We start from the raw sequence: 10,773 nt of genomic DNA, 5'->3' as shown, positions 1-10,773 counted from the left end.
ACATATATTATATATGTGTTGGAGATACGCCCAAGAGGCAATAATAAAGTGGTTATTATATATCTTTGTGTTTATGATAAATGTTTATATACCATGCTATAATTGTATTAACCGAAACATTGATACATGTGTGTTATGTAGACAACAAGGAGTCCCTAGTAAGCCTCTTGTATAACTAGCTTGTTGATTAATAGATGATCATAGTTTCATGATCATGAACATTGGATGTTATTAATAACAAGGTTATGTCATTATGTGAATGATGTAATGGACACACCCAATTAAGCGTAGCATAAGATCACGTCATTAAGTTATTTGCTATAAGCTTTCGATATATAGTTACCTAGTCCTTCGACCATGAGATCATGTAAATCACTTATACTAAAAGGGTACTTTGATTACATCAAACGCCACTGCGTAAATGGGTGGTTATAAAGGTGGGATTAAGTATTCGGAAAGTATGAGTTGAGGCATATGGATCAACAGTGGGATTTGTCCATCCCGATGACGGATAGATATACTGCGGGCCCACTCGGTGGAATGTCGTCTAATTAGCTTGCAAGCATATGAAAGGTTCATAAGAGACCACATACCACGCTACGAGTAAAGAGTACTTGTCATGAGACGAGGTTGAACGAGGTATAGAGATACCGATGATCAAACCTCGAACAAGTAAAATATCGCGTGACAAAGGGAATCGGTATCGTATGTAAATGGTTCATTCGATCACTAAGTCATCGTTGAATATGTGGGAGTCATTATGGATCTCCAGATCTCGCTATTGGTTATTGGTCGGAGAGGAGTCTCAACCATGTCTGCATAGTTCGCGAACCGTAGGGTGACACACTTAAGGTTTGATGTCGTTTGAGTAGATATTGAATATGGAATGGAGTTCGAAGTTTTGTTCGGAGTCTCGGATGGGATCCGAGGACATCACGAGGAGTTCCGGAATGGTCCGGAGAATAAGATTCATATATAGGAAGTCATTTTATAAGTTTGAAAATGATCCGGTGCATTTATGGAAGGTTCTAGAAAAGTCTGGAAGAAATCACTATGGAAGGCGGAGGGACTCCACTAGCATGGCCGGCCAACCCTAAGGAGGAGGAGTCCCAGGTGGACTCCACCTAAGGTGGCCGGCCACCCCCCCTCAAGGAAAGGTGGGAGTCCCACCTTGAGTAGGACTCCCCCCTTGAGTAGGTTTGCCACCATATGGGAAGTTTTGGGTTGGGGTCTTATTCGAAGACTTGTAGTCCAACACTTGGGGCTTCCACCTATATAATGAGGAGCAAGGGGAGGGGGCCGTCCACACCAATCCCTAGTTGGCCGCACCCCCTTGAGGCCGGCGCCCCAAACCCTAGCCTCTCCCCGAACCCTAGCGCCCCTCCTCCACATACAACTCCCGCAGCGCATAGGGGAAGCCCTGTCGGAGTTCTCCACCACCACCGTCACCACGCCGTCGTGCTGCCGGGATTCCGAGGAGGATCTACTACTTCCGCTGCCCGCTGGAACGGGGAGGAGGACGTCGTCTTCATCAACACCGTACGTGCGACCGAGTACGGAGGTGCTGCCCGATTGTGGCACCGTCAAGATCTTCTACGCGCTTTTGAAAGCGGCAAGTGATCATCTTCTGCAACAACGAGATCTAATCTTGTAGGCTTTGGAAATCTTCAAGGGTTAGTCTCGTCACCCCCTCGTTGCTATCGTCTTGTAGATTAGATCTTGGCTTGTGTTTTTCGTTCTTGCGGTAGGAATTTTTTTGTTTTCTATGCTACGAATCCCATCTATGGTATCAGAGCCGTGTCTATGCATAGATTGGTTGCACGAGTAGAACACAATTGTTTTGTGGGCGTTGATGCTTTGTTGTCTTTAGTTCGAGTACTTTGCATCTTTGTGGCATAGTGGGATGAAGCGGCTCGGGCTAACTTTACATGACCGCGTTCATGAGATTTGCTCCACGCTCGACATGCAACTTGTATTGCATAAGTGGCTTTGCGGGTGTCTGTCTCTCCTACTATAGTGAAGATCCAATTTACTCTTTCTATTGACAACACTAGTATCACCGTTGTGGTTCATGTTCGTAGGTAGATTGGATCTTACTCGAAAACCCTAAACCACGTAAAATATGCAAACCAAATTAGAGACGTCTAACTTGTTTTTGCAGGGTTTGGTGATGTGATATGGCCATAATGTGATGATGAATATGTATGAGATGATCATTATTGTATTGTGGCAACCGGCAGGAGCCTTATGGTTGTCTTTAAATTTCATGTTGAGTAGTATTTCAAAGAAGTTGTAATAGTTGCTACATGGGAGAACAATCATGAAGACGGCGCCATTGACCTTGACGCTATGCCGACGATGATGGAGATCATGCCGGTTGATGATGGAGATCATGTCCGTGCGTTGGAGATGAAGATCAAAGGCGCAAAGACAAAAGGGCCATATCATATCACATATGAATTGCATGTGATGTTAATCCTTTTATGCATCTTATTTTGCTTAGATCGCGACGGTAGCATTATAAGATGATCCCTCTCACTAAATATCAAGATAATAAAGTGTTCATCCTTAGTAGCACCGTAGCTAAGACTTGTCGTTTCGAAGCATCACGTGATGATCGGTTGTGATAGATTCAACATGTGCATACAACGGGTGCAAGCCAGATTTGCACACGCGGATACTAAGGTTGCCTTGACGAGCCTAGCATGTAAAGACATGGTCTCGGAACACGGGATACCGAAAGGTAGAGCATGATTCATATAATTGATATGATGAACACTTTGAGTGTTCGCCATTGAAGTTACATCTTGTCTCGTGATGATCGGACTTGGTGTAGTGGATTTGGTTCGTGTGATCAATGAGACAATACGAGGGATATTGTTTTGAGTGGGAGTTCACTTAGTTTTTAATTTTGTTGAATTAAAATTTGAACTCTATTTGTCATAAACTTAGTCTAAACTATTGCAAATATATGTTGTAGATCATGGCGTCCCCATCAATCAATTTTAACCAGTTCCTAGAGAAATAAAAGCTTAAGAGCGACGGTAGCAACTTCACCGACTGGTTCCGTCATGTGAGGATTTTCCTCGCTGGTGGAAACCTGCAATATGTGCTCGATGCACCGCTAGGTGCCCCACCTGCAGAAACTGAATCCGATGAAGTAAAGAATGTCTACGAGACTCGGAAAACTCGGTACTCTCAAGTTCAGTGTGCCATCCTATGCAGTCTGGAAGCCGATCTTCAAAAACGTTTTGAGCACCACGATCCGCATGAGTTGGTCAATGAGCTGAAAGCTATCTTTGAAACTCATGCGGCCGTGGAATGCTATGAAGCATCGAAACACTTCTTCAGTTGCATGATGGAAGAGGGCAGCTCCGTTAGTGAGCACATGCTCGCCATGACCGGGCATGCGAAGAAACTCTGTGACTTGGGAATAGTGATTTCTAACAAACTGGGCATTAATCGTGTCCTTCAATCACTGCCACCTAGTTACAAGAACTTTGTGATGAACTACAATATGCAGAACATGAACAAGGAGTTACCTGAACTCTTCTCCATGCTAAAATCTGCTGAGATTGAGATACAGAAAGAGCACCAAGTGTTGATGGTCAACAAGACCACCAGTTTCAAGAAACAAGGAAAACCTAAGAAGGGCAACTTCAAGAAGGGCGGCAAGAAAGCTGATGCGCCTCCTGAGAAGCCTAAGGGTGGCCCTAAACCTGATACTGAGTGCTATTACTGCAATGGGAAGGGGCACTGGAAGCGTAATTGCCCCAAGTACTTGGCTGATCCGAAGAGCGGCCTTGTCAAGAAGAAGAAAGGTATATCTGATATACATGTTATAGATGTTTATCTTACTGGTTCTCGTACTAGTGCCTGGGTATTTGATACTGGTTCGGTTGCTCACATTTGTAACTCGAAACAGGAACTACGGAATAAACGAAGCCTATCGAGGGATGAAGTGACGATGCGCTTTGGAAATGGATCCAAGGTCGATGTGACCGCTGTCGGCATGCTCCCTCTACATCTACCTTCGGGATTAGTTTTAAACCTCAATAATTGTTATTTAGTGCCTGCGTTGAGCATGAACATTATATCTGGATCTTGTTTAATGCAAGACGGTTATTCATTCAAGTCTGAGAATAATGGTTGTTCTTTTTATGAATAATATCTTTTATGGTCAAGCGCCTGAGAAGAATGGTTTATTTCTATTAAATCTCGATAGTAGTGATACACATGTTCATAACATTGATGCTAAGCGAATTAAATTGAATGATAATTCTACTTATATGTGGCATTGTCGTCTTGGTCATATTGGAGTGAAACGCATGAAGAAACTCCATTCTGATGGACTACTTGAGTCACTTGACTTTGAGTCACTTGATAGATGTGAAGCATGTCTAATGGGAAAAATGACTAAGACTCCATTCTACGGTATTATGGAGCGAGCTACAGACTTATTGGAAATCATACATACTGATGTGTGCGGACCAATGAGTGTAGCCTCGCGCGGTGGTTATCGTTATGTTCTAACCTTCACGAGATGATGCGAGTAGATATGGGTATATCTATTTCATGAAACATAAATCCGAAACTTTTGAGAAGTTTAAGGAATTCCAAAGTGAAGTATAAAATCAACGTAACAAGAAGATCAAGTTTACGCGTTCGATCGCGGAGGCGAATATACGAGTTATGAGTTTGGCATGCATTTAAAGAAATGTGGAATACTTTCACAATTGACACCGCCGGGAACACCACAGCGTAATGGTGTGTCCGAACATCGTAATCGAACTCTCTTAGATATGGTTCGTTCTATGATGTCTCTTACTGATTTGCCGTTATTGTTTTGGGGTTATGCATTAGAGACAGCTGCATTCACTTTAAATAGGGCACCATCTAAATCCGTTGAAACGACTGATGGCGCGTGAAACACACGTCTGTTGGGAATCCCAAGAGGAAGGTGTGATACGCACAGCAGTAAGTTTTCCCTCAGTAAGAAACCAAGGTTATCGAACCAGTAGGAGTCAAGGGCCACGTGAAGGTTGCTGGTGACGGAGTGTAGTGCGGCGCAACACCAGGGATTCCGGCGCCAACGTGGAACCTGCACAACACAATCAAAATACTTTGCCCCAACTTAACAGTGAGGTTGTCAATCTCACCGGCTTGCTGTAAACAAAGGATTAAACGTATGGTGTGGAAAATGATGTTTGTTTGCGAAGAACAACAGAGAACAGAGTTTACAATAGATTGTATTTCAGATGTAAAAGAATGGACCGGGGTCCACAGTTCACTAGTGGTGTCTCTCCGCTAAGAAATAGCATGTTGGGTGAACAAATTACAGTTGGGCAATTGACAAATAGAGATGGCATAACAATGCACATACATATCATGATGACTACTATGATATTTAATCAGTGCATTACGACAAAGTACATAGACCGCTATCCAGCATGCATCTATGCCTAAAAAGTCCACCTTCGGGTTAGCATCCACACCCCTTCCAGTATTAAGTTGCAAACAACAGACAATTGCATTAAGTATGGTGCGTAATGTAATCAACACAAATATCCTTAGACAAAGCATTGATGTTTTATCCCTAGTGGCAACGAGCACATCCACAACCTTAGAACTTTACATCACTCGTCCCGGATTCAATGGAGGCATGAACCCACTATCGAGCATAAATACTCCCTCTTGGAGTTACAAGTATCAACTTGGCCAGAGCCTATACTAGCAACGGAGAGCATGCAAGAACATAAACAACACATATTTGATAGATTGATAATAGATGATTTTGATCATGATAGGCAGCTCACAAGATCTAACATGGTAGCACAATAGGAGAAGACAACCATCTAGCTACTGCTATGGACTCATAGTCCAAGGATGAACTACTCACACATCAGTCCGGAGGCGATCATGGTGATGAAGAGTCCTCCGGGAGATGATTCCCCTCTCCGGCAGGGTGCCGAAGGCGATCTCACGAATCCCCGAGATGGGATTGGCGGCGGCGGCGTCTCTGGAACTATTTCCGTATCGTGGCTCTCGGTAATATGGTTTTCGCGACGGAGAGTATAAGTAGGCAGAAGGGCAGAGTCGTAGGGCTGACGAGGGGCCCACACCATAGGCCGGCGCGGGCCCCATCCAGGCCGCGCCGCCCTATGGTTTGGCCGCCTCATGGCCCCACTTCGTATGCTTCGGTCTTCTGGAAGCTCCGTGGAAAAATAAGACCCTGGGCGTTGATTTCGTCCAATTCCGAGAATATTTCCTTTGTAGGATTTCTGAAACCAAAAACGACGGAAAACGGAAGCTGGCGCTTCGGCATCTTGTCAATAGGTTAGTGCCGGAAAATGCATAATAATGACATAGAGTGTGTATAAAACATGTGAGTATTGTCATAAAAGTAGCATGGAACATAAGAAATTATGGATACGTTTGAGACGTATCAAGCATCCCCAAGCTTAGTTCCTACTCGCCCTCGAGTAGGTAAACGATAACAAGGATAATTTACGAAGTGACATGCTATCATAATCTTGATCAATACTATTGTAAAGCATATGAGATGAATGAAGTGATTCGAAGCAATGGTAAATACAATGATTAAACAACTGAATCATATAACAAAGACTTTTCATGAATAGTACTTTCAAGACAAGCATCAGTAAGACTTGCACAGGAGTTAACTCATAAAGCAATAAATTCTTAGTAGAAAGTTTTGAAGCAACACAAAGGAAGATATAAGTTTCAGCGGTTGCTTTCAACTTCAACATGTTTATCTCATGGATATATCTCATGGATAGTTGTCAACACAAAGTAATATGATGAATGCAAATAAGCAAGTATGTAGGAATCAATGCACCCAGTTGACACAAGTGTTTGCTCCTAAGATAGAAAGAAGTAGGTAAACTGACTCAACATAAAGTAAAAAAATGGCCCTTCGCAGAGGGAAGCATGGATTACTATTTTTGTGCTAGAGATTTTCATTTTGAAAACATAGAAACAATTTTGTCAACGGTAGTAATAATTCATATGTGTTATGCATAAGACATCCTATAAGTTGCAAGCCTCATGCATAGAATACCAATAGTGCTCGCACCTTGTCCTAATTAGCTTGGATTTACATGGATTATCATTGCATAACATATGTTTCAACCAAGTGTCACAAAGGGGTACCTCTATATCGCCTGTACAAAGGTCCAAGGAGATAGATCGCATTTGATTTATCGTTTTTGATAGATCTCAACTTAGGACATCCATACCGGGACAACATAGAAAACAGATAATGGACTCCTCTTTAATGCATAAGCATTCAACAACAGGTAATATTCTCATAAGAGATTGAGGATTAATGTCCAAACTGAAACTTCCACCATGATTCATGGCTTTAGTTAGCGGCCCAATGTTCTTCTCTAACAATATGCATACTCAAACCATTTGATCATGATAAATCACCCTTACTTCAGACAAGACGACAATGCATAGCAACTCACATGATATTCAACAAAGGTGTAATAGTTGATGGCATCCCCAGAAACATGGTTACCGCTCAACAAGCAACTTATAAGAAATAAGATACATAAGTAACATATTCAATACCACAATAGTTTTTAAGGCTATTTTCCCATGAGCTATGTATTGCAAAGACAAAGAATGAAATTTTAAAGGTAGCACTCAAGTAATTTACTTTGGAATGGCGAGAGAAATACCATGTAGTAGGTAGGTATGGTGGACACTAATGGCATAGTTTTTGGCTCAAGGATTTGGATGCACGAGAAGTATTCCCTCTCAATACAAGGCTTTGGCTAGCAAGGTTGTTTGAAGCAAACACAAGTATGAACCGGTACAGCAAAACTTACATAAGAACATATTGCAAGCATTATAAGACTCTACACTGTCTTCCTTGTTGTTCAAACACCTCACCAGAAAATATCTAGACTTAAAGAGACCAATCATGCAAACCAAATTTCAACAAGCTCTATGGTAGTTCTTCATTAATGGGTACAAAGTACATGATGCAAGAGCTTAAACATGATCTATTTGAGCACAACAATTGCCAAGTATCAAATTATTCAAGACAATATACCAATTACCACATGAAGCATTTTCTGTTTTCAACCATATAACAATGAATGAAGCAGTTTCAACCTTCGCCATGAACATTAAAAGTAAAGCTAAGAACACCAGTGTTCATATGAAACAGCGGAGCGTGTCTCTCTCCCACACAAAGAATGCTAGGATCCGATTTTATTCAAACAAAAACAAAAATAAAAACATACAGACGCTCCAAGTAAAGCACATAAGATGTGACGGAATAAAAATATAGTTTCACTAGAGGTGACCTGATAAGTTGTCGATGAAGAAGGGGATGCCTGGGGCATCCCCAAGCTTAGATGCTTGAGCTTGAAATATGCAGGGATGAACCACGGGGGCATCCCCAAGCTTAGACTCTTCACTCTTTTTGATCATATTGTATCATCCTCCTCTCTTGATCCTTGAAAACTTCCTCCACACCAAACTCAAAACAAACTCATTAGAGGGTTAGTGCATAATCAAAAATTCACATATTCAGAGGTGACATAATAATTCTTAACACTTCTGGACATTGCATAAAGCTACTGAAAGTTAATGGAACAAAGAAATCCATTCAACATAGCAAAACAGGCAATGCGAAATAAAAGGCAGAATCTGTCAAAACAGAACAGTCCGTAAAGACGAATTTTTCAGGGGCACTTAACTTGCTCAGATGAAAAAGCTCAAATTGAATGAAAGTTGCGTACATATCTGAGGATCACGCACGTAAATTGGCAGATTTTTCTGAGTTACCTATAAACGGGGCTACTCAATTTCGTGACAGCAAGAAATCTGTTTCTGCGCAGTAATCCAATTCTAGTATCAACCTTACTATCAAAGACTTTACTTGGCACAAAAATGCAATAAAATAAAGATAAGGAGAGGTTGCTACAGTAGTAACAACTTCCAAGACTCAAATATAAATCAAAAGTGCAGAAGTAAAATAATGGGTTGTCTCCCATAAGCGCTTTTCTTTAACGCCTTTCAGCTAGGCGCGGAAAGTGTGAATCAAGTATTATCAAGAGATGAAGCATCAACATCGTAATTTGTTCTAATAATAGAATCATAAGGTAACTTCATTCTCTTTCTAGGGAAGTGTTCCATACCTTTCTTGAGAGGATATTGATACTTAATATTCCCTTCCTTCATATCAATGATAGCACCAACAGTTCGAAGAAAAGGTCTTCCCAAAATAATGGGACAAGATGCATTGCATTCAATATCCAAGACAAAAAAATCAACGGGGACAAGGTTATTGTTAACCGTATGCGAACATTATCAATCCTCCCCAAAGGTTTCTTTATAGAATTATCAGCAAGATTAACATCCAAATAACAATTTTTCAATGATGGCAAGTCAAGCATATCATAGATTTTCTTAGGCATAACAGAAATACTTGCACCAAGATCACATAAAGCATTACAATCAAAATCATTGACCCTCATCTTAATAATGGGCTCCCAACCATCTTCCAACTTCCTAGGAATAGAAGTTTCAAGTTTTAATTTATCTTCTCTAGCTTTTATGAGAACATTTGTAATATGTTTTGTAAAGGCCGAATTTATAGCACTAGCATTAGGACTTCTAGCAAGTTTTTGTAAGAACTTAATAACTTCAGAGATATGACAATCATCAAAATCTAAACCATTATGGTCTAAAGCAATGGGATCATTGTCCCCAATATTTTGGAAAAATTTCAGCAGTTTTATCACAAACAGTTTCAGCAGTTTTAACAGTTTCAGGAAATTTTGCATGCTTTGCACTAGGAGTAGAAACATTGCCAACACCAATTATTTTACCATTGATAGTAGGAGGTTCAGCAACATGTGAAGCATCAACATTACTAGTGGTGGTAATAGTCCAAACTTTAGCTACATTATTCTCTTTAGCTAGTTTTTCTTCTCTTGCCCACCTAGCATGCAATTCAGCCATCAATCTAATATTCTCATTAATTCGAACTTGGATAGCGTTTGCTGTAGAAAATGACTTAATATCTATCTTCTTTAGGCATAACTTTCAATTTTAAAAGATCAACATCAGCGGCAAGACTATCAACCTTAGAAGCAAGATATCAATTTTACCAAGCTTTTCTTCAACAGATTTGTTAAAAGCAGTTTGTGTACTAATAAATTCTTTAAGCATGGCTTCAAGACCAGGGGGTACACTCCTATTATTGTTGTAAGAATTACCATAAGAATTACCATAACCATTACCATTATTAGAAGGATATGGCCTATAGTTGTTACCAGAATTATTCATATAAGCATTGTTGTTGAAATTATTATTTTTAATGTAGTTCACATCAACATGATCTTCTTGAGCAACCAATGAAGCTAAAGGAACATTATTAGGATCAACATTAGGTCTACCATTCACAAGCATTGACAAAATAGCATCAATCTTATCATTCAAGGAGGAGGTTTCTTCAACAGAATTTACCTTCTTACCTTGTGGAGTCCTTTCAGTGTGCCATTCAGAGTAATTGATCATCATATCATCAAGAAGCTTTGTTGCCGCGCCTAAGGTGATGGACATAAAAGTACCTCCAGCAACTGAATCCAATAGGTTCCGCAAAGAAAAATTCAATCCTGCATAGAAGGTTTGGATGATCATCCAAGTTAGTCCATGGGTAGGGCAATTATTTACCAAAGATTTCATTCTTTCCCATGCTTGGGCAACATGTTCATTATCCAATTGCTTAAA

This window comes from Lolium rigidum, chromosome 5 (genome assembly GCF_022539505.1).
Source record: "Lolium rigidum isolate FL_2022 chromosome 5, APGP_CSIRO_Lrig_0.1, whole genome shotgun sequence".
NCBI classification, from domain to species: domain Eukaryota; kingdom Viridiplantae; phylum Streptophyta; class Magnoliopsida; order Poales; family Poaceae; genus Lolium; species Lolium rigidum.
This window is presented reverse-complemented; position numbering follows the sequence as displayed.